Genomic DNA, 22,260 nt, shown 5'->3' on the forward strand with positions numbered 1-22,260 from the left:
CGCTTCCTCTTGCCATTGGGTTGCCTGACGGGTTGTGCCGTGAATTCATTGCTTGAGTCCACAAGCAGATGCAATAACAGGCACACGCACATGCAATGACAGATATTTCCGTACCGCGGATGGAGTTCGGCCGTTGCTTGAGGGGAGGAAGTTGTAAATTGATTCCTGGTAATGTTCCCACAGAGAGAGAGAGAGAGAGAGAGAAGAGAGGAGGAGGGAAAGGATTGACTTTACTGTCGCATGGGGATATTATCATTAAAAATATTAATCCTTTTTGTGATGGATTTCAGGTATTATTCAACGAGGAGAGAGAGAGAGAGAGAGAGAGAGAGAGAGAGAGAGAGAGAGAGAGAGAGAGAGGCAGAGGGAGGAGGGGAAAGGATTGACTTTACTGTCGCTTATGGGGATATTATCATTAAAAATATTAATCCTTTTTGTGATGGATTTCAGGTATTATTCAACGAGAGAGAGAGAGAGAGAGAGAGAGAGAGAGAGAGAGAGAGAGAGAGAGAGAGAGAGAGAGGGGAAAGGATAGGTGACTGGCATTACATTTGCATAGGGGGATAAACTTCATTGATAAGAATTAAAGGAAAATCATTATGATTATAAGATATTATGATAATGGTCCTATATTATCATGTAAAATGTTAATCTTTTTTTGTGATGGATTTCAGGTATTACTCACCGAGAGAGAGAGAGAGAGAGAGAGAGAGAGAGAGAGAGAGAGAGAGAGAGAGAGAGAGGAAAGGAATGAGTGATTGACATTACTGTTGCAAAGGGGGATTAATATGATTGTTGTTATGAATAAAAGGAAAACTATGATGATTATGATTAGATGTTATGATAATGACCCGGTATTATCATGTAAAATATTAGTCCTTTTTTTGTGATGAATTTCAGGGAATGTTCAACTGAAGAAACAGTTCATTGGTATTGTTATTAAATATTATTGTTACACAGAATTATTATTGTTACATATAAATCATTAATCACAGCGAGGACGAAAGAAAGGAAGGGAGAGAAAAAGGAAGGAAATGAATTACAGAAAGACGATGTGATAAGACCAAAAGAATGAAAAAAAAAAAAAAAGGACCCGTCTCTGAAAGATAAAAAGAAAAAATACTCAGAGAGAGAGAAGAGGAGGGGAGGAGAGCAGCGTAAAAAAAAAAAGTAACAAAAAAAAGAAAAGAATTAGATAACGAGGAATGTGTCTGGAGACCTGAGGCCCAACTGTGTTGCTATGCTGAAATTGACCGTCAGATACTGCTGACGAAGACTCCCGACTACGTGCAAGGGTTGGGGGGTGGGGTGGTGTGGGGAGTGAGAGCCAGCCAAATCGTCGACTCATCTCGTGCTTTGCCATTTATCTGTCTATATCTATATCTATATTTATATATTTATAAATATATATATTTATAAATATTTATAAATATAAATATATATATATATATATATATATATATATATATATATATATATATATATATATATATATATCTCAAATCTAAGGGAACCCACTGAAACGCCGAAACGTGGAGTGGAAATAAAGGCTATATTTCAGAGACCAAACTCGTCTCTCCTCAGGCAAATAGTTTGGTCTCTGAAATATAGCCTTTATTTCACATTTCAATGTTTCTATAAACTCCCTTATACTTGATGGAATTCTGTTCTAACAGAAAATATTTCAGTCATATATATATATATATATGTATATGTATATATGTCATACATTGGAATAATTAGGCATGATATTATCTTCCAAACAAAATTATTTATAAATTGACTCTACGGTTTGCTTTTGATTATTTCCTCTTCAGTACTCGCTAAGTCTTTCCTGAGTCTCCTAAGCTCAATAGGATGTTATAAAGGCTTTACTATACTATACAGGGATTATTACATTATACAGGGATATTATTGTATTATACAGTTTATCTCCATAGATCACGTTGAAGTTGAAAATAGTGCTTCCCTTTCAAAAATCTTTATTTTCTCACATTCCGATAAACTGGTTTCGAGGACCATTCATCGTCGTTTGTATACAAAGTAAACAAGTATATACTGAATTGTGTATACCATTTCACCTCATTTAAGAAGTAGGTAGAAAATAAGTGTCTTAGTTCAACAGACAGATATATAAATATATAATTTCTTTTTATTTTGTAATAAAGTACATAGAATAATCATATACTTGTGTTTCCTTTTGTAGTTTTCTGAACAGAAAACTATTGTGCCGGCTTTGTCTGTCCGTCCGCATATTTTTCTGTCCGCCCTCAGATCTTGAAAACTACTGGGGTTAGAGGGCTGCAAATTGCTATGTTGATCATCCACCCTCCAATCAACAAACATACCAAATTGCAGCCCTCTAACCGCAGTAGTTTTTTTTATTTTATTTAAGGTTAAAGTTAGCCATAATCGTGCGTCTGGCAACGATATAGGCCAGGCGACCATATCGGGCCGTGGTTAAAGTTTCATAGGCTGCGGCTCATACATTATAAACGAGACCACCAAAAGATAGATCTATTTTCGGTGGCCTTGATTATACGCTGTAAAGGCTGTACAGAAAACTCGACTGCGCCGAAGAAATTTCGCCGCATTTTTTACTTTTTTTTTTACATATATTTTTATGTAGAGGGAGTAGAATATTTAGGTCTGAGCAGGTAGTGAAGAATTGTTAATAACAGGCCTCATGCGGTGCACTATAGGCATTTCTTAAGGTTCTTTGCGGCGTGCCTTCGGCCCCTAGCTGCAACCCCTTTCGTTCCTTTTACTGTACCTCCTTTCATATTCTCTTCTTCCATCTTACTTTCCATCCACTCTTAACAATTGTTTTATAGTGCAGCTGCGAGGTTTTCCTCCTGTTACTCCTTTCAAACCTTTTACTGTCAATTTCCGTTTCAGCGCTGAATGACCTCATAGGTCCCAGTGCTTGGCCTTTGGCCTAAATTCTATATTCAATTCAGTTCAATAACAAGAGGAATAGTCTTATAATACTTTTCCACAAAATCAACTTGGTAAGGTTTGTGAGGGGGCATAATTTGATCATTTGTATAAAGGTGCATGTTTTTATTTTTCTGAAAAGAAAACTTTGTCCGTCCGCACTTTTTTCAGTCCGCACTTTTTCTGCCCGCCCTCAGATCTTAGAAACTACTGAGGCTAGAGGGCTGCAAACATGTTGACCATCCACCCTCCAATCATCAAACATGCCAAATTGCAGCCCTCTAGCCTCAGTAGTTTTTATTATTTTTAAAGTTAAAGTTAGCCATAATCATGCTTCTGGCAACGATATAAGCCAGGCCACCACCGGGCCGTGGTTACAGTTTCGTGGGCCGCGGCTCATACAGCATTATACTGAGACCACAGAAAGAGTGATCTATTTTCGGTGGCCTTGATTATACGATGCAGCGGCTGCATTGTTTACTTTTATATATTTTTTCTCCCGGGTACAATCATTGCCGTCTAGATACTGGGTACAATGCGCGGTATTGGCGGATACCCACTGCGTTAATGATCTCTGAGGTCATAGTTTTATATGTCCTTTTATAGCCGAGTCGGCTCGACCACAGAAAAAGGGAAGAAGAGTTAGGAAGGAAAACAGAAGGACCTTCACTGCGAAGGAAGACGCAGGTCTTTTAGCCTCTTAGTGAAGGAGAGTTTTCGAGAGCCACGGAAGCAGAATTTCGACTCGTTTTTCGTCGCTGGACTGTAGGGAAAGGTCGGGATGATAAAATGCCTTCGAAGATTTCCTTTGAATGAATAAAATGATTCAGGAGGAACTGCTAATTAATCCTGTCTTGCGTCTACGTCTTATTAGTTCATATTAATTAGTGAAGATGGAGCGAAAGCGAGAGGCGAATGGCGCATCATCTGTAAAAAAAAAAAGGGGGCGCTTCAATTGCAAGACAAAGCGATTTCATTAAAGAAAACGGAAGTGTTTCCTCTGTCTTGTTAAAGAAAACGAACTTCGTTCCTCAAGGTTTCACAACGTAGATGAGCTTAAACACGCCCTTCCTCCATCGATGCCCTTGTACAAGAAGAAGAAGAAAGGAGCCATTTCCCAACTTCGATATACTGAAAAAGAAGAAGAGGAGGGAGCAAGGAGAATGCAAGAAGTCCTACAATCGATCGGTTATCGGTTCGTCAAATGTCAACACGGACCCTTGCCTAAAGTGTGGCAAGATCCTGAGGGGTATGCGAGGCTTGGCGTAGACCTCCGGCCTCTCCCAAACGATTAGATTGGGTCTGCCAACTCTTAACCGATGATAGGCATCGAGAGAGCATAATAAAAGCCAAAAAGGTGACGCCTACAAGTAAATAACACTCGGAGCCTTCATCTTCCCGAAGCTGATTGCAGCCTTAATCAGGAGAAACCACCCAGCGCCGCTCGGAGAGGGGGAACTGATGATCAGCATTGTTTATTAGATAGAAATGGCTGTGCCAATCACAACACCACCCAGCTCTTCGAAGGCGTCAGCAATATCTTGATAACCTAGACGTCTTCTTGCAATACTGTATAGGAATTCCGAGGCCTGGATTTTGATAGCCGAGTAAAGTAAATTATCTGCGGTGTTAGGGAACCATTGTGCCCTGTGGTTAAGAATGCATGCATGTGTGTGTGTGTATGTGTCGTGTGGTGTGTGTGTGACAGAGAGAGAGAGAGAGAAGCATGATCCTTGAAAAGTTTACCGATCCGCCACACCGACCACTCTTTTAGTAGTTTTTTTTTTATGAGTAATGGATAAGGGTCTGCAGATCCCCAAAATAGATGAGTGCCATTGTTTTTGTTCCCGGAATCCTACAGGGGTAAAAATGTGATTGTTGGCGTGAAGAGAAGACGCTTTGCCGTTATTTAATGGGGTCCCTCCACCAATAGAAAACCCCCTTTGTGTTGGGACACTGTCTTTTGTATCTTTCGTGATTGGCACTTCCGAAGGCACCAGTGTCTGGGTGGTACTGCCCACTAGTAGTGCTGCAGTCAGCTGCAAGACTGACCTTGGACTGAAAGAGGAGAAGGGTCTCTGGAAGCCAAAATTGCAATGTATGAAGAAGGAGGATTTCTTAAGGCAACGGTTCCTGGAAGTGACATTTGGTTGCTGAATGTGGATTAAACACATAATATGGAATAAGAAGAATTGAAAGACTGAGAAATATTGGGAGTAATGTGGAAATGGTGAAGCCGTCTCGTGGGTGGCAAAACTGATCTAAGTCGAGAAACAAATATTTTTAAAACTAGATCTCTACAGAGAGCTTTTGGGAACCTGTTTGATGCCCCTGTGCAAGCTCTCGAGAGGTTTATTTTTAAATATATGTACCCTGCATAACTGTGGATTTGTCCCTCCATTTTAAGACTCATGCCACTATGAGTATTTTTTAAATTGACCAGAGTATTTAGATGGTTTGGTCATGTGGAGAAAATGGAGTAGGATACGTTCGGGAAAAGAAAATTATATAAATCTAAAGTGTTGGGGAGGAAGGATGATAATGTTCAAGCTACTAGACAGGGTGAAATAAGGTCCTATATGTGCAGGAAGCCAAAAACCCTGTGCAATATGGAGAAGGTGAGCAGTGCAATGCGTGCAGGAACGTACCAGACTCTCTTGTCTTGCATTTCCCCAGCACCCACCCATCCCTTCTCCGGCCAATGAGAACGTTTGAAAATAACGCAGCTGCGAGTTATCTCCCATCATTTGGAAAGCGAGACCTTTCTGTGTTCTGCAGGAGAGACAAGTGGCAGGTCTTGTGCATAACAGGCCCCTGTCTTCGTCCCATGATTTTCCGCGAAAAACTCATATTGTTCCCATTTGTCTCGGCTTTGCTTATGTGACGCAGTTCTCGACGATACGGTCTTCGCTTGTCAATCGCCCTGCCATTGTCAACAGGAATAATTTAGCGCAAACCATCGCCTCTTCTGTCATAACGGCGAGCCGAGCCGTGCTTGCTCCCTCCAGGTGTGGATGGAAGCTTACGTGCGTGCCGCTTGCATGCAGAGCCAATTCGAAATTTATAAGGGATTCATGCTTTTGTTCGAAATCGTGATTACGTGTGTACATAACAGGAAAGCAATGCAGTTGCAGCATTCGATATATGCGGAGGCTGTTACGCAGTAACGTCGCGCGGAACGCAGCAGAAGGAAGGGGAGGGGGGAAACCTTGCGACGATGACGTCATTCGAAGCGAAGGACTGCGTATCGAATATACCACTAACCTTCTCTTTCTGCTTCTTGAAACTCAACCCAGGAAGTGGGAGGTAACCCTCCTTGCATAACCTGAATGCATCGCTCCATTACCGTTAGTAAAGGAGACGTGTGTGTGTGTGTGTGTGTCTGTCTCCCCGCGTGTCTGGCTGTTTCTCTGTCTGTCTGTGTGTCTGTGCAGGAGCAGCATCCAGTAGCAGATGTGGCGAGATGAGAAGGAGGATGATGATGATGATGATGCTATTTTTATTATTATTATTTACTACGCATTATTATGTGAATTCACTTTAGTCCTTCTGGTCAAGTCTCTTGCATAGACCCTGTCTCTGTCTGACTGGCTGGCTTGCTGACTGGTTCCTGTGTTTATTTATTTATTTATTTATTTGTTTATTTGTTTATCGAACTGATTTTGTCGAGTTTGTTTGTCTCCGGATTGTTTTGTATAAGTATTTCAGTTTTTTTTTTTTATCTTGTTTTCAAGTTTTTAAAAAATATATTTTCTCCTGGCCCAAATGGCTCGAGCCTTGGTTGTTATGCTGCCGGGAAAAATGGTATTTATAATAATAATAATAATAATAATAATAATAATAATAATAATAATAATAATAATAATGTATTATTATTATTGTGTACATATTATATAATATTATTGTTAATAGTAATAGTGATAGTAGCATTATTGACAAATTCTTGGTTACCAAAAGCTTTGTCATTTTTGTGCTTGGAGCAATTACATTAAGACCTTAATATATTTTTAATTTAATCGTTAATAATATTGTTGTTGCTGTTGTTGCAGCCCTTATATTAACTCTATTATTATTATTATTATTATTATTATTATTATTATTATTATTATTATTATTATTATTATTATTATTATTATTATTATTATTATTAATTGAATTAGTTTATCTAGGCTTCCGAGTCATCATTGCTAGACTCCCAGATTGCTCCCTCCCCCCCCCAAAAAAAAAGAATTCGTTCGTAAACGGGTACTGGAAACGGAGCAAGATCATGTTAAAGAAGTTGGACAGTCAAGGAGAATAAACGGAAGGAAACGGATGGCGAATGCGCGAAAGAAAGCACTGCAGCTGCGTAAGGCACACTGTAAGCGAGCATCCACTTCGGGACCAGATCTGTCACATTTTTTTGGGTTTCAGATGTTTCAGATCCGTTAAAACATTCCCCCCTTCGAGGGGCACTTCTCCGGCTATAGCCCCGGCTTTGCAGCTGCGTAAGGCACACTGTAAGCAAGCCTCCACTTCGTATCTGTACCTGTCACATTTCTCCTTCGGGTGTAGGTTCGTCTTTGACGGGACCCATCTCCTTCAGGAGAATTTCCGCCACCTCCCTCAGGAGAATTTTCGCCGCTCGCCTGGGCAATCTCCCTCGAAGTTTTACGACCCCTAAGTGCTACCTCATCACGTCCACGCCCCTCCGTCTGGAGTTCACAGGTGGTGGCTCTCTGCCCTGACCACCTGTCCTGAAGCGCCGGGTGCCTCCTTTTTGCGTATTTTGACCGTAGGTCACCTCTGTAATATCCCAAGGTGATCTCATTCTCAAGTTCCGTCTCTGAAGCGACAGTGATTTTATCAGGTTAATGTATTTTTTATGTCAAGACTGAGATGACTTCAGTTCATGTCTTTCCTCAAATTTTGATAAGGTCCTTTGATGTTCTGGCTCATATGATGAATAAATAAACGTCTTTCTGAGGGATCCCCAAAAGTTATATTTTAATATTTTTTTCCTGTTTTAAAGATTGGCGAGGTCCCTCTCAAAGTTTCTTTGCAAGTGAAGTATGCAGCATGCGCTCATGGCAGTGTGTCAAAATGTGGAAGCTTCAGGCAGGCATTCAAGGATGTAAATTTTATGTGAAAAGTAGTTTTTAGTTTTCTGAAAAGAAAAGTACTGTTCTGGCTTTATCTGTCCGTCTGCACTTTATGCTGTCTGCACTTTACCTCTCCGCCCTCAGATCTTAAAAACTATTGAGGCCAGAGGGCTGCAAACTGGTCTGTTGATCATCCACCCTCCAGTCATCAAGCGTAACAAATTGCAGCCATCTAGCCTCATTGGTTTTTATGTTATTTAAGGTTAAAGTTAGCCATACACGTGCGTCTGGCAACGATATGGGCCAGGTCACCACCGGGCCTTGGTTAATGTTTCATGGGCCGCGGCTCATACGGCATTGTACGGAGACCACCGAAATATAGATCTGTTTTCGGTGTCCTTGATTATACGAAGTACAGAAAACTCGATTGCGCCGAAGAAACTTGGTCGCATGTTTTACTTGTTTTTTTTTTCTCGCGTTTACAAACTGTAACTAATGATTGCTGACATTTATTGAAGGAGTCGAGTTGTTAAAGAAATCCAGCCATAAACTGCAATCTCTCTCTCTCTCTCTCTCTCTCTCTCTCTCTCTCTCTCTCTCTCTCTCTCTCTCTCTCTCTCTCTCTCTCTCATTATTTTCTTTGCATATCGTAACACAAATTCACTGCGAGGCTTAATCTCTCTCTCTCATTATTTCTATGCACCTCGTAACACGAACTCTCTCTCTCTCTCTCTCTCTCTCTCTCTCTCTCTCTCTCTCTCTCTCTCTCTCTCTCTCTCTCTCTCCATCAAAAGCGAGCATAAAACTGCCCGAGATTAGACCGAACTATACCAACTCGTCTAAGAACACCTGCCTAATTGATATTTGCCCCGGGGAAAATTCCATAGCCCGGCGAAGTCTTTAGGTTTCAGGTTCCTATTCTTAGACAGTTTTTCTCTCTTTTTTATTTAGAAAATAGGACACCTGACCCTGAGTCAGTGAGACGGGCGGGCCGCGGTATTTGACTCTCCCAACCTGTCGCAAAACGATGCAAAGGATGAATGACGATCCACGTGCATGCGGAGCGTGCTTGGGAGTGCTTTCGCAAGCCGCCAAAAATAAGTGTTTTATATAAGAGAGGGTTGAAATTGCTCGGTTTTTAAGGCAGTAGAATAGCTTTTTATTTTTTTTTTTTTTTAGTAGTGTCTCTGGTACACTTTCTGGAAGGGGTGTGGAGGTACACTTTGAAATGGGAGGCTTTTATTGTAGAAGCCTTTGTTTCATCTATGCGGCCATTTCTTGTATTTTTTCCTGCTTTTATAGGTTTTGAATTATACATTTATACGTATATGTATATATGTATATATATATATTATATATACAAACATGTATATATATATATATATATATATATATATATATATATATATATATATATATATATATATATATATATATATATATATTGAATGTGTGTTGATTAGCTGCCTGGCCTCACCAGAGTCCGGAGAAGACTGAGACAGCTCTATAAATAATTGAAAAAAGTTGCCTACATAATTATGCATGAATATGAAGGTGCCGAAAAACATCTTACAAAATATGTAATGTCACCGAGCCGTTCTTTCTACCTTAGAAGAAGACTAATCAAGAAAATCCTGCATCAATTCACTCATGCAAAGCAAAATGTCTATCGACTGGCTGTTTGTAAACACTGTCTGGAAGAACGAGGAGAGAGACGTAGTAGGAAGGCGGCGGCACATGCTTATAAAAAAAAAGAATAAATGCAAAAAAGAATAAATAAAAAAAAAGAGCAGAATCCCGGCTGGTTTCCTCATTCAAAAACTGGTTTTTTCTCTTTGTGCTGTTTTCTTTCTGTTATCGTCCAGCTGCCTCATTTGCATGGCAGTCATTGCAAATGAATTTTGCTTTATGATCGTCGCCCTGTTTTGGAACCATCGGCCCGTGGCGCTCTCTCTCTCTCTCTCTCTCTCTCTCTCTCTCTCTCTCTCTCTCTCTCTCTCTCTCTCTCTCTCTCTCTCTCTCTCTCATTCAGTAGTTTTATGCATTTTGTAGCACGAATTCGGTGTCGAGCTTAATTCTCTGTCTCTCTCTCTCTCTCTCATTCAGTATTTTCTTTGCATTTTTTCTTTGATTTTCGCATTGTTAGAGCTTAATTTCTCTCTCTCTCTCTCTCTCTCTCTCTCTCTCTCTCTCTCTCTCTCTCTCTCTCTCTCTCTCTCTCTCTCTCTCATTCAGTATTTTCTTTGCATTTTGCAGAACGAATTCGCTGTCGAGCTTAATCCTCTCTCTCTCTCTCTCTCTCTCTCTCTCTCTCTCTCTCTCTCTCTCTCTCTCTTTCTCCTTCCTTATCCATTCAATTCTCTCTCTCTCTCTCTCTCTCTCTCTCTCTCTCTCTCTCTCTCTCTCTCTCTCTCTCTCTCCTTCCTTATCCATTCACTTTCCACCTTTTTCACGTTCCAAGCCACACCCCTTTAGATAGCATTGAATCCTCCTTTCTGAATTCTTTTGGGTTGGGGACAGGGAGGAATTCGGGTGCTTTCGTTTGTGCTTGCAAGTGTTTCTTAATCGAAACTTGGTAATAATTTTTGCACATACTTATTTCCGAGAGCCACGTGCTTCTATTTTTCTGTTTTTTATTTTTATTTTTTTTATTATTATTTATTTTTTTTAAGTAAAGACTGTCTGCAAGAACATGGGCGGGGCTGATGCAATTTTGATACTCTGCTAATACCCGTTTTGTACCCCTGACGGGACTTAGTCACTTTATTATTATTATTATTATTATTATTATTATTATTATTATTATTATTATTATTATTATTGTTGTTGTAGGGTAACAATATGAGATAAAGAAAAATAATGCCGTAAGGAAAGCTCCCTTCAGCTGTGTGAAAATTCTTGAACAATGTTTTATTATTATTATTATTATTATTATTATTATTATTATTATTATTATTATAGGATAACAATATGAAACAGAGAAAAATAAGACCTTAAGGATATCTCTGCATAGCTATGTTGAAATTCTGGAACTATGAAATTATTATTATTATTATTATTATTATTATTATTATTATTATTATTATTATTATTATTATTATTTCAGTTTCAGAAAAGAAAACGTTGCTGAGTCCCTACCGATATTTCACTCTCGTAAAGTTAAAAAAAACAATAATAATTGCTGTCAATCTGAACCCAGATTGACCATCTCCAAACCACACGTTTTAGAACTGTAATCATCACTACAGAATAGTTTTGAACTTTGCAGAAGTTCTCTACGCTACCCTTTGTCCTGGTCCGGTCCCTAATTACCTTGTTTGAAATGCAGAATTTATAGTTATCAAATATTTTGATGGTTGACAGTTCATTGTAAAGGACCAATAACTTCACAAGCAAATTATTTAATGGTTTGCTTGAAAGTCACGTAGTAAAAAGTTCATGACGAAATGTTAATATTTTGGAATTCAAGTAGGCGTGTGACCTTGAACATTAGGTCAAGGTCATCTGTACTGGAGTAAGTGATGATTATATGTAAGTGAAGAACCAGTTTCCCCAGTCTAGAACAGATTTCGAGTTCAAAATTGAATGTGGTTGTCTAGACGGTTTAATTTTTTTTTCTTTTAGCCATAAGATTCCTTTCATTCAAGTTTTTGATATCAGCGATGCATTTTCTTGCTTTTCTGATTTGAGTCGTAAGTGTGAAACGCAAAATTCACAGCCCTTTGCTTAACTCTATGTCTGTGTGTCCGTATGTTTCGTTAAGACTTCATTGTTTTCTGACAGAATGACATCCAAATGGAGTTCTTTTCGTGTATAATCTTTATTTGCTGACGTTTGCAAAAACGAGAAATGTGTACTCTCTCTCTCTCTCTCTCTCTCTCTCTCTCTCTCTCTCTCTCTCTCTCTCTCTCTCTCTCTCTCTCTCATACAGATACAATTTGCAGGACAAGATCCATGAATGATTCTCTATCTTTACGACGTGATTCCGCTTCTTACGTCCAGAATCTTCGCATGAGACGTCACAGCTTACAGTATGTACACGTTGAAAGTGTTTTTGTTATATGAAAGTGGAAGTATTTACTCTCTTCATGTTTACATTTTAATTCGCTATACGAAATGATTCTGCTTTCTTTACCGATATCTTTGTTTTAATTAAATGGTGGAAGCGGTACACGGTGCCCAAGTTTATAGGGTAGGGAAAACTACTGAATTGCAAGCAGCTTCACTCGATGGCAGATATATAGCCTTCTTTAGCAAAAGCCTGGTTTTATTTACTCTCTCTCTCTCTCTCTCTCTCTCTCTCTCCTTCTTTTTGACTTTGTAGTCTATTCAGGAGATAGAGACGAGTGTCACCATAAGCAAGGTACGCCTATCTATGGTACTACAGTACCTTTGCCAGAAGAGTAATGCCGCAGAAAGTATCTTGTACCGCTATGTACCTTGCCTTGTACCCCGTAGGAAGTACCAGAGACTCTGACCATTGCTTTTGACTTCTCTTCTGTTCGCTGTGCTTTCCAACTTCATTAACTTTCTTGCTCGAAATTTGCGTTTCACTGAAGAATAAATTCTACGGAATTTGCCCCTCATTTAAGAATGATTCCTTGGAGTTTTTCCTTAATAGCAATTCATGCGAGATCTGCCTGGAATTTGACCCAGGTACACGAGTAATATCTACGAAATTTCCCCCTCATTTCGGAAGAATTTCAACGATGTTTGCCCTTATTCAAGAATGATGTCTTCAAGATGATTTCTTCGGAATTTGCAACCCTCATTCAGGCATATCTTCGGAGTGTCTCTCATTTGAAAACGATTTCTTCTGTCTATCTGTGAGAGTCTTGATACTAGACTCGCTGGTCTGGCACAGAGCTAAATTAACAGCAAGTGCAAGATTAACCCATCAAAGAAACAGACGTGCCTGTCCCATTCACAACGCAGTACTCGGGCGGGGATGTCTCAAGCCTGCTTGTACAGGTCCTGCGTCACGTCACGAGCCAAGTAGGAAAGGATGTGCAGGCCGGAGCGACCTGCCTGACCTGCAGGCAAACAAACCGATGTTTGCCGAGGTGACTGAGAATGAGATAGTATGTAAACACCTTAAGCAAACAAAGCACGAAATCGGACACTGAGCATCTATCCGACTAAAAGGCGGGTCTATAAATTTCTGCGGGATGACTTCATCTGACCGGTTAGTTTAATGACGTGTATTGCTCAGGTTTTTGTTAATATAACTTTTTCATTATTTGCTGTCTCTTATATTTTCCTATCTTAGAGGGGTATCCGTCAAGTAAAATTTCGTAATTTCCTGATTTTTAATACTTTTAGCAGACCAGAACGGGTGAACCGCCCTAATTTTACTTGTATATTCATAAATTGAGTTGCTGACAAGGCTGTGTAAGGTACATCTGGACTAGGGAAAAGAGTAAATTAAGTGAATATTATAAACCTCTTCTTCTTTTCAGGTTAGACATCATCCCTTCTTGATGATCAGTACTTTTAGTTTGTTGACTTTGTAGGTACTTTCAGCAGACCAGATTGTGTGAACCCGTCCCAAATTTACTTGTCGGTACATAAATTGAGTTGCTGGCCAGGATGTGTAAGGTATATTTGGATGAGGAAAAGAGCAAATCAGGTGAACATTATAAAATCTATTCTCTGTTTCAGGTTTGGCATCGTTCTGGCTTATCAGAAGACTTTGGGATGATCTGTCATTGCTTAAAGAGGCCCTGTCTATTTTCGTTGGTCATCCCTACAGTTACAAGTAAGTGGTGAGATGCAGTTCAGTGTTTTGTTTCAGTGTGTCTTTGTAGATGGTGGGGCTCGAGTGTTTTTCGTTTGTTGATGACATTCGCTGTCAGGCACTTGTGGACAAACATGAACACACATATATATATATATATATATAATTATATATATATATATATATATATATATATATATATATATATATATATATATATATATATATATATATATATATATATATATATATATATAAATATATATATATGTGTATACATATATATATGTATGTATGTATGTATGTATGTATGTATGTATTTACATATCACTTTAACAGTATGTATATATACTGTATAAAACTTTCTTTTGAGCAATACATTTCTGAAACCATGGTCCTCAAAACCTGTGTTTAACCAAGACAACACTGATGAATCAGCACCCTCGGCAGAAATAACCTACCTGCAGTTTGGAAGTCAACAGTGGCGCACTTTTTAAACATTTTTTATTTATTTATTGTTTTTTCTTAGCCTTGCGAATCTAATCTCTTTCTAGGAAGAAACTCATTAAGCTTCGAATTTAATCTCTTTCTAGGAAGAAACTCATTAAACATTTACCGATTTCTCAAAGGCCTTGATCCCCCGTTCTTAAAGGAAGTTATTCAGCCCTGTAGACATTTTTGCTTGTTATTATTATTATTATTATTATTATCATTATTATTTTTATTATTGTTGTTATTATTATTATTTTTTTATTATTTTTATTATTATTATTATTATTATTATTATTATTATTATTATTATTATTATTATTATTTGATTAGAAGGAACAGACCCTCTCTTAAACAGGTCTTATTAAAAAGGATGGCTGTACTATGCGAATTTACCTTATGAAGAATCATTTCTGTTTTCCTTATAATTCGCTTTTGGGCCTCAGCAATGTTGACCAGCAACTGGCCCGATAATCATGCCGGAAAAAGGATTGTGTGTGGAATGGGGGAAGTCTTCTATTGAAATATCCGATTAGAAATCCTTCGTCAAAAGCGCCTTGTTTCTCCAGATCTTTTTCAACCACGTCCAGAGGATGACCAACGAGCTGGTCGGAACATGTCGACGGCACCTGAAGTCGAACCTGAATCCAGCCGACGAAGGAGTTCTGATTGGATATATTTCAAGAAAAGACTTCCCGCATTCCACACACTATCCTTTTTCCAATGTGAATATCGGCCAGTTGCTGACCACCATCGCTGAGTCCGAAAAGCGAATCATAGGGAAAATAGAAAAGGCACTGAGTAAGATAAATTCGCATAATACAGCCATCCTTTTTAATAAGACCTATTATTATTATTATTATTATTACTTTTTTCATATGTTGTTAAGTTTGTAGGATGTATTATTTAAATGATTTAAGTAAGTCATTTACATCCAACAAACAAACAAGGACACAAACACACACATTTATATATATATATATATATATATATATATATATAATGTGTGTATGTATGTATGTATATGTATATATACTGTATGTATATATATATGAATATATATATATAATATATATATGTATATAATACTTATCTATACACTATATATGTATGCGTGCGCCAGCGAGCATGCGCGCAGATATTATATCGAAATTTCCTTACCCTAAAAGACGCAACCCACGAAACTGCTTTTCGCACATAACCTTCGGCAACGTATATACCCTTGGTACTGCAGCTTATAAAAGTAACTTTCCTGGAATCGATACCCAAAAAAAAAAAAAACATGCACAAAAAAAAAGAGTCGAGGAAATCGAGAAAAGAAAAGAATCCTTTATCGAATCTGAAAATAAAATTCTATACAAAGTTAATGTGAATAATAGAGAAAATTGTGCAAGATCGAACCGTCCAATCAATCAACCTCAGTCTAATGTCACAGAAGCTGAAGGTTTCGTCTTCAATTCTCAGAATTTGTTACCCGGTGATTGACTAGGGAAAGAGGCAACGGATTGAGATAGATTACTTACGTTGGTCGAGAGTAACTGTCTGTTAAGGTAAGAGTAATAATATTTTTAGGAATTTTTTTTTTTTTTTTTTTTTTGCTCATGCAACGTAAGACGTTTAGCCTTCAAGTCACCGTTTTCATGAATAACGAGCGTACTTTGATATATATATGAATATTTTACCTGTATCTCTCTCTCTCTCTCTCTCTCTCTCTCTCTCTCTCTCTCTCTGGCTTTAAAAGGATGGAATGAGCTTCACGTAGGATATTTCATTAGCGAAAAGAGGAATGTTACATGTTTCTGAAACAAAGTTTCTTTGATGAAGAGAAGAGAGAGAGAGAGAGAGAGAGAGAGAGAGAGAGAGAGAGAGAGAGAGAGAGAGAGAGAAAAGCAACGTCCATCCATGTCACCTAACAAGGTCAGTTTCAAGTTGACACCAAATACCGAATTTTAGAGAGATTTGTTTTTACATATAATTCCTTACTTCAAAAACCTACTGGCTTTTAGCACTGTCCTTTGACAAACAAAGACTACTATTGGCGTTTGTCAAATCTTAAAAAAGTAATTTGGTCATCATTGGGAAAAGTACCCGGGTAATCAGTAGCGGACCCAGAAAAATTTCATGGGGGGACCACCAATTTTCATATTATACATTCATATATATAATTTATGTATATATATGCACACACATATATATATGTATATATATATATATATATGCACACACACACACATATATATATATATATATATATATGTATGTATGTATGTATGTATGTATGTATTTATAACTATTATCATTAAGATTACTGTTATTATTTTTATTTTTTTCTCAATTTTATTATTTTTATAGCAGATTTTTTATTTTTCCCCATTTTTATATTTCTCATTTATGTTGTTATTATCTAAATCTTCAGTGTTAATATTTTTGTCATTATTTCTCATGAGGGGGGCACGTGCCCAGGTCCCCCACCCCCGTGGATCCGCTAGTGCTGGTAATGAGAGTTTACGCAGAGTCTGCACAACAGCAGTTATGCCTGCAGTACGCCTCGTGGAGCAAATTGTGGACACGGCTCTTTGCAATACCCCTTGCTTTCTTCCTTTTACTGTTCTTCCGTTACCATTGGTCTCTTCCCACCCAGCTGTCCAACTTCTTCAACTCGACCTTGCTATGATTTTTTTCTTCTCCCATTTAAGAACGTGGCCTTGGAAAAATAAGTTAACCTAACCTTATTTGTCACGCGTGTTGTTTACTGTTTAGCGCAGAAGTCGTATATCATTTAGGACAAGGTCATTTCAGACTTTGGCCAGAAATTATTTCGTATTTTACACAGTCATTTATTCATTTGTTTATTTATTATCCATGTACTTTTTATTTATTAAAAATTTTTTGAACAGTCATCGTTCATAATTTTTATAGAAGGCCTTTCATAAAAATTATGAACAATGACTGCGTGCAAAAAAAAATTTTTTTAAATAAAAAAGTATATAGATAATAAATTGTAAATTGACTGCAAATGTGCATCTTGAAGAAACTCAATTTCCATTTAGAAATAAAACAGACCTTAGATCCCGAAGCCGACTCAGGAAAACGAAAATCGCGATGGAAGAACGGGTCGGCGCCGCGTTTGACAGATGCTCCATTGATTTAATAAGTAACCGGGTAATTAAAGGTGAGTTTTTCTCAAGGAGAACGAGGGGCAGTCGTGCGCATGCGACCTTGGTGCTCTCATGGAAACGTGAAGAACGGCCAGAAGAAGAAGAAGAAGAGAATACTCAGGAAGTAATCAATACATTTCTAGATAATAAATACCCTTTTCGAGTTCCTCTGAATTGTGAAGACTTTGGGCACACACCCCCCTCGTGTTTGTGCCGTGTTTGTGCCGTGCAATTATCCTGTCGTGCTGAATAGGAGTTTTGGTTTATCACGTTTGGGGTGCCTACGGTGTCAGTTTTTTAGTTTTCTGTAGAAGAAAACTATTGTGCCGGGTTTGTCTGTCCGTCCTTTTTTCTGTCGGCACTTTTTCTGTCCGCACTTTCTCCGTCCCCCGTCAGATCTTAAAAACTACTGAGGCTAGAGGGCTGCAAATTGGTATGTTGATCATCCACCCTCCAGTCATCAAGCATACCAAATTGCAGCCCTCTGGCCTCAGTAGTTTTGATTTTATTTAAGGTTAAAGTTAGCCATAATCGTGTTTCTGGCAACGATATAGGATAGGCCACCATATATATATGTATATATATATATATATATATATATATATATATATATATATATATATATATATATATATATATATATATATATATATATATATATATATATATATATATATATATATATATATATTTTTTTTGTTTGTCATGGCAATTTAATAATAAATTCCTCTTTACAACTGAACCCATAAAAAAAACTGCTTAAAGGAGATATATATCATTTATTTAATACTTAATATCTATCTAACAAAACAAAAGACTATAATTTCTTAAACGTGGCTGTTACATTACCCTTCTTTCGAGTCTGTTGCGAAAGAGAAAACATATTCCAAGGAACGTCAGCATTTTGTAACCTTTCAACTTCAAATCACCCGTTCTCCGAGATTCTTTGGAGAAGGAGGTAATATTTACGAGATGAAGAGAAGGACAAGCCTTTCATCATAACCTACTCTGAACCAGCAATAAAATCTAGAATCCAGTTGTCAAAAAAAACTCTTAAACACTTGACATTAATGTTTATTCTTTATGGAGAAGGGCGAAGATTCTCAAGAATTCAGACGCGATGACCAACAGCAGTGTCGAAATGAGTACAAGCGAATGCTTTCCGAATGACGAGTGGGCATGCGAGTATGTGGGTATGTGGGCATGCGTTGCATCTGAGAAATGGCCATCAACACCCGGAGGGCGCAGACACACGGCTTCTGGTGGTACAACTCGGTGACTGGGCCAAGGTTGCTGCTTACCTGGAAATAATGGCTGGACGAGGCCTGGTGGTGGCAAGCGAGTCGACAGGTGTTTGCGATCACAATCAAGGTGATTAGAATTTTGTGAGCCTTGGCTGGACGGGACGATATAATTACAGGTTGGTGTGACTGTAAGGCCAGCGTGTTGCTGTTTTCCTTTTTTTTTTGTTTTTGTTTTTTTTTTTAAACTGAGTTCCTGTGAAACGCATGCGCTGTAAAGCGGTGTTATGACCTAAGGCTTAGACCTCACGAAAAAAATTGTTGTTCCTTCGAATCTCCGTACGAGGGACGAGCTGTCCAGACATTCCACGGTCAGTGGGGAAAATGATTCTCACGTTTGTAGCTTCTTAAGCGTCTGTGGCTGCAATACGGTTGCCAGATGAACGCGACAGCTTATGGCCAGAATTGAAAGAAAATAGGGCTGTAAATGGCCACTTTGGAAAAGTATTTGGCCAAAAATGTGGCCAAAGATATAAAATGATTGAATTGTGAGAATTGACATACCAACAATTAACTGTTCATAAATTATGCATATATATTCGATTACATGTCATCAAAAACTTTAAATTAAACTGAAAATAATCAGAGGAAAACACAGCTGTTAAATTGACAGAACTTCCTCAAGAAATATTGAATATCATGTTCTTTTTCTGCAGTCGAGTCGTAAAGGGTTTTGCTGTTGTGAATCTGTAGTATTTCGGGAGTACAGCGGCCACATTAAATGGCCAATTGATTCTTCATGGCCACAGAGTTCAAAAAATGGCCAAATTTTTAAAATTTGGCCATGAAATGGCCAATCTGGCAACCCTGCTCTGTCCTGTTGCCGTTGAGTAACTTTCAGAAGAACGAAGCAGAATTCATAGAATGATTTAAGTCTTTTTGTTTTCGTGTTTATGAATTATATTGATGTTAATAATTAATAGCCTTCCGGTTGGTGGAAGCTTGCCTCAGAGTTGACGCAGTGATCCTAACGAGAACCTAAGAAGAATGCTTAGTTGTTTGTTGATTTCTGTGACGTCATCTGTCATGATTCAAGGGTAAAGTGACATGCAGTTAAAAAGACACTTTGCTGTGACATGACCTGTCATAAATCAAGGGTAAAATGACATGCATTTAAAAAGACACTTTGCTGTGACATGATCTGTCATAAATCAAGGGTAAAATGACATGCATTTAAAAAGACACTTTGCTGTGACATGACCTGCCATGATTCAAGGGTAAAATGACATCATGCAGTTAAGACACTTTTGCTGTGACATGACCTGTCATAATTCAAGGGTAAAATGACATCATGCAGCTGTGACATGACCTGCCATGATTGAATACACCATGCAGTTAAACGCTGCTGACCTGTCATGATTCAAATGATCATGCAGTTGGACACTTTTGCATGACCTGCCATGTGGTAAATGGGCACTTTGCTGTTGCATAATTCTGGGTAAAATGACATCATGCAGTTAAAAGACACTTTGCTGTACATGACCTGCCATGATTCAAGGGTAAATTGCATGCAGTTAAAAGACACTTTGCGCATGACCTTCATGATTGGTAAATGACATCATGCATTTAAAAGACACTTTGCTGTGACATGACCTGTCATGATTCAAGGGTAAAATGACATCATGCAGTTAAAAAGACACTTTGCTGTGACATGACCTGCCATGATTCAGGGTAAAAATGACACCATGCAGGCTGCTGTGACATGACCTGTCTTAATTCAAGGAGTAAAATGACATCATGCAGTTAAAAAAGACACTTTTGCTGTGACATGACCTGCCATGATTCAAGGTAAAATGACATCATGCAGTTAAAAGACACTTTGCTGTGACATGACCTGCCATGATTCAAGGTAAATGACACCATGCAGTTAAAAGACACTTGCTGTGACATGACCTGTCATAATTCAAGGGTAAAATGACATCATGCAGTTGTTGCTGTTTTCTGCCATGATTCAAGGGTAAATGACACCATGTTAAAAGACACTTTGCTGTGACATGACCTGCCATGATTCAAGGAAGTAAATGACACCATGCAGTTAAAACACTTTGCTGTGACATGACCTGCCATGATTCAAGGGTAAATGACATCATGCAGTTAAAGACACTTTGCTGTGACATGACCTGCCATGATTCAAGGGTAAATGACACCATGCAGTTAAAGACACTTTGCTGTGACGTGACCTGCCATGATTCAAGGGTAAATGACATCATGCAGTTAAAGGCACTTTACTTGCTGTGACATGACCTGCCATGATTCAAGGGTAAAATGACATCATGCAGTTAAAAGACACTTGCTGTGACATGACCTGCCATGGGTAAAAATGACATCATGCAGTTAAGACACTTTTGTGACATGACCTGTCATGATTCAAGGGTAAAATGATCATGCAGTTAAAAGACACTTTGCTGTGACGTGACCTGCCATGATTCAAGGGTAAATGACATCATGCAGTTAAGAACGCTGTGACATGACCTGTCATAAATCAAGTGTAAAATGACACAGACACTTTGCTGTGACGTGACCTGCCATGATTCAAGGGTAAAATGACACCATGCAGTTAAAAATGGCACTTTGCTGTGACATGACCTGTCATATTCCAAGGAGTAAAATGACATCATGCAGTTAAAAACTTTGCTGTGACATGACCTGCCATGATTCAAGGGTAAAATGACACCATGCAGTTAAAAAAGACACTTTGCTGTGACATGACCTGCCATAATTCAAGGGTAAATGACACCATGCAGTTAAAAAGAACTTTGCTGTGACATGACCTGCCATGATTCAATTAAAAATGACATCATGCAGTTAAAAAGACACTTTGCTGTGACATGACCTGCCATGATTCAAATGAATCATGCGGTTAAAAATACACTTTGCTGTGACATGACCTGCCATGATTCAAGGGTAAAATGACATGCATTTAAAAAGACACTTTGCTGTGACGTGGCCTGCCATGATTCAGGGTAAAATGACATCATGCAGTTAAAAATACACTTTGCTGTGACATGACCGTCATAATTCAATGTAAAATGACATCATTTAGACACTTTGCTGTGACATGACCTGCCATGATTCAAGGGTAAAATGACACCATGCAGTTAAAAGACACTTTTGTGACATGACCTGTCATAATTCAAGTGTAAAATGACATCATGCAGTTAAAAAGACACTTTGCTGTGACATGACCTGCCATGATTCAAGCGTAAAATGACATCATGCAGTTAGACACTTTGCCATGACCTGTCATGATTCAAGGTAAATGACACCATGCAGTTAAAAGACCTGCTGTGACATGACCTGTCATGATTCAAGGGTAAAAATGACATCATGCAGTTAAAAAAGACACTTTGCTGTGACATGACCTGCCATGATTCAAGGGGACACCATGCAGTTAAAAAATACACTTTGCTGTGACATGACCTGTCATGATTCAAGGGTAAAATGACACCATGCAGTTAAAGACACTTTGCTGTGACATGACCTTGAGGTAAATGACATCAGTTAAAAAGACACTTTGCTGTGACATGACCTGCCATGATTCAAGGGTAAAATGACAT

At 38.4% G+C, this 22,260-nt stretch overlaps 1 long non-coding RNA gene across 1 annotated transcript in view; it reads left to right on the top strand.

Annotated features, from left to right (window-relative positions):
- LOC136834217 (uncharacterized) overlaps nucleotides 1-22,260 on the top strand; it is a 97,188-nt gene that overhangs the window by 14,459 nt on the left and 60,469 nt on the right. The window contains exon 2 of the long non-coding RNA XR_010851690.1: nucleotides 13,680-13,776. This is a non-coding gene — a long non-coding RNA (uncharacterized lncRNA). The remainder of the gene's footprint in view (nucleotides 1-13,679; nucleotides 13,777-22,260) is intronic.

This window comes from Macrobrachium rosenbergii, chromosome 53 (assembly GCF_040412425.1).
Source record: "Macrobrachium rosenbergii isolate ZJJX-2024 chromosome 53, ASM4041242v1, whole genome shotgun sequence".
NCBI lineage: Eukaryota > Metazoa > Arthropoda > Malacostraca > Decapoda > Palaemonidae > Macrobrachium > Macrobrachium rosenbergii.